Here is a 4,028-nt window from a genome sequence, read left to right on the forward strand (position 1 = left end):
ACAATTCCATTGCCATTTTCGCATAACACTCTGTTCAGATTGAAGGGGGCAGCATTTACGTGCGACGCGTACGCGTCAGGGACGCGTACGTGTGGGTCGAATTGTGTCTCTAGTACACCAGTCGCACGATTCCATCACAACTTTCTGTTCGTTAGATGGGAGAGCGAGATTTGCATCGACGCCCACGCGTCGCTTACTCGCACGCGTGGGTTGACCCCTTTTTTTTAAAAATTAACAACTACCAAAATAATACTAAACATGATTAAGCAAATAAACCATAATTTAAACTAAATAACCATAAGTAAAAATAAAATTTTAATTTTTTACTAATGTAAACAAAAGAGAAATTAGAAGGAATATACCATGGCGGGGTGTCTCCCACCTAGCACTTTTAGTTAAAGTCCTTAAGTTGGACATTTGGTGAGCTCCTTGTCATGGTGGCTTGTGCTTGAACTCATCCTGAAACTTCCACCAATGCTTAGACTTCCAATAATATTCATTATTCTCAAGTGAATTTGCCAAGCCTTGAGGGAGTTCTTCACAAGTTTTGAGCTCCCAAAGTCTATCCTCTTGTATGTCCGGATCCCAAATCTTGTATCTACACCCGTCTGTAAGTTGATCATCGTTATTCCAATTGGGTGACAGACAGTCCAAATTCTCTACGGAGTACCAAACTCTTCTCTTGGACCCAATCAATTGATCACTAGTCCAGCCCTTGCATTCAGCTCTTGAAATCTCAACCTTGCTGAGCCTTGATTTGCAATTCGAACCACTAAACATCCTTCTCTTTTCTTTAAATGCCACAAAGCCTCCTAAGTTGGCCATCCGTTTCAAGAATACCATATTCAAGTGGGATAGTAAGGCGAATAGAAATAAATTTTACCCACCTAAGTGAAGGAATAGATGGCAACCTAGGTAGAGAAGTCTCCAACGTTCTTGACAAAGCATGTTCAACTCCTGTCCAACCTTTCTGAAGGACTTTCACTTCCACATCATTCTCAGACTCAATTAGAGGAGGGTCTTCATGTTCAAGGAGTTCAATTGCGGATGTAGATTCATCACTAGGAAGACTTGATTCATGATCATCATCACCAAGGGAATTCACTTCTTTATCTATTCCATCTAATTCTTCATAGGGAATATGCCATGGAGGTTGTGCACTAGCCTCTTCGACATTAATTTCAAATTTTTCAGAAGAATACTCTATAATTCTAGATTTTCATGGAGGTTCAGCATCTCCTAAGTCTTCAATCACTTCTTCCTCTTCAACTATTACAGTATCCTCCACTTGTTCTAATACAAAGCCACATTCCTCACTTTCCACGGAGTTTCTAGTGTCTCCTTCATGCTACGTTCTTCTTTAGATTCTCCACATGTAGCCATGGGAGTACTTTGAGTGTTCAAATGTTGGGAAGATAATCGGTTTACTACCTCGGTCAAGGTAGCCATGAATTCTAGTACTTTCCTTTTCATCTCTCTTTGCCCTTGAAGAAGAACACCAAGGGTGTCATGCATTGAAGATTGAGGTGGATATGAGGGCTCATTACTTGGGAGGAAAGGTTCATGATAAGAGGGTGGTTCATCATAATAAGGATGTGGTGGTTCATCATTCTCCATCTTTTCGACTTGTTGCACAACACACTCCACGGTTGCTCCTCCACAATCATCCTTGGACACGTTTTGCTTGTGACATGAATCCCATGATTCTATCTTTTGATGGATGGTTGCTTGAAGTTGATCCATTGATTCCTTGAGACGATCATTTGACTCTTGTTCCGCTTTGTTAACATAATTAGGATCATATGGCTCTTGGATTGATGGATATGGACATGGTGTATATGGAGGTGGTGGTTCTTGGGAGTAATTGTGTTGGAATTGGGGTGGTTGCATATATGGTTCATATGGTTCATAAGGTGGTTGGTGTGGTGGATAAGGGTTAGGATCATATGAGGGTGTTCGGTAGTAGGTGGCTTGGGAGTATGGTGGTTCAAAGCTATGTTGAGGAGGGGGTTCATAGGTATATGGTGGTGGTTGTTGATAAGTACAACAAGGACCACCACATCCATTAGATTGATATGCATTAGGATTAAAGTTATACCTATATGAGACCGGAGGAGGTTGTTGCCAAGAAGGTTGAGCATATGCTTGAGGCTCCTCCCACCTTTGATTGTTCCATCCTTGATGCAGCTTTCATTGTAATCTCCTCTTCCTACAACATGATTGTAACCAAACTCATAGCCAAAGGGGTGAGAATTCATAGTATCAAGAGAAAATAAAAACGAAAACTAATAAGAGATAATGAAACTAAACTCCTAAAACTAGAAATAACTAACAAAGAAACGAAAAAAGCAAAATTATTCAAAATATTCACAATAACTAATAATAAGGCATACGTTTGCAATTCCCCGGCAACGACGCCAAAAATTGATGGAGGAAGAATCGTCAGTAAAGAATTTCACAAAAGTAGTCTAGTTGTAAGTATAGATCTAAACCGACAATTAAACCTCAATCAAATTTAATTTGTTTGTCACTTAAGCAAACCCAATAAAAATTAACCGAAATATTAAACCTCGGGTCGTCTCTCAAGGAATTGTAGGGAAGTGTAATTATTATTGGTTATGGGATAATATATTTTTGGGTTTTTGTAAAGGTTGAACAAGGAATGTAAATGACAAGAAAGTAAACTAGTAATTAAGAAAAGTCTTAGCCAGGATTGATAATTAGAAGTCCTATCCTCATTATCATCCTCAATTGTGACATCAATTGTCCATTGCTCCCATTTAGTCGACCTCTAACTATGAAGGTAAGTCAAGTGGATAAATCAATTTGATTCCTCAAGTCCTAGTCACTCCCATGGAAAGACTAGAGTTAGTGGAATTCAAATCAACTAGCAACTTTCAATTATCAATCAACAAAGGAGTTAATAACTCAAGAGTCTCTAATTACTCAATCCAAGCTAAGAATATAAAAAGCTAATTTAAAATCCAATCAAGCATTTTATCAAACACTTGGAAGGCACAACATAAAAACATAGAAAACTAACAAGGAATATCAAATCTAAATAACCAATTGCAAACATCAATAATAACAAACGAAGAAAGGAACAATAATTATGAAATACCTCAAATTGTATTAAATAGAAAATTGAATCTAACATGAGAGTTCATAAACTAAAAATAGCAACATAAAGTAATCAACAAGGAAAATAAATAAACTAGAAAGCTAGAACAATCAAAAGTAGAAAAGAAATTAAATTGAAATAAGATAGAATTCTTAAATTGAAAAGGAATAAAACTAAGAACCCTAAAACCTAGAGAGAGGATATAAAAAACTACATCTAAAACCTAAAATTATGGGAATGAATGTTGTGTTGTTTGTTTCCCCCACTCTGCAGTCTCTATTTTGTGTTTTCGGGCTTGGAATTGGGCCAAAAAGAGCCCAGAAATCGCCCCCAGCGCTTTCTGCAGATTGAAGCACGTGACGCTTTGTCACGCGTATGCGTCATCCACGCGTACACGTCAATCTTCAAAAATCCTTGTCACGCGTATGCATCGCTTGTCTTCTGCGCCAGTCACGCGTACGCGTCGCCCACGCATCCGCGTCGCTGCCAGCTTCTCAAAACTTCATTTTCTTGCGTTCCTTTCACTTTTGCATGCTTTCTTTCCATCCTTTAAGTCATTCCTGCCCTATAAAGACTGAAAACACTTAACACACAGATCACGGTATCGAAGGATAATAAAGGTTAATTAAAATTGACCATTTAAAAGCATAGGAAATATGTTTTCAACTATATCACAGAATTAGGAAAGAAAATGTAAAACACGCAATTTATATGCATATGTGTGAAAATAATGGATAAAATTTGCTCAATTCAATATAAAATAAACCGTAAAATAGCGATTTATCACTCTCTCCCCTTAAGTGCAACGTCTCCTTCTCTTTCTTCTTCCTCTGCTCACCGCCGGAAGCCCAGCTCTGCCGCCACTATCCTCTTTTCCCTTTTCTTCCTCTGTGTCATCGCGCAGCAC

Source organism: Arachis duranensis, chromosome 10, assembly GCF_000817695.3.
Source record: "Arachis duranensis cultivar V14167 chromosome 10, aradu.V14167.gnm2.J7QH, whole genome shotgun sequence".
Taxonomy (NCBI): Eukaryota; Viridiplantae; Streptophyta; class Magnoliopsida; order Fabales; family Fabaceae; genus Arachis; species Arachis duranensis.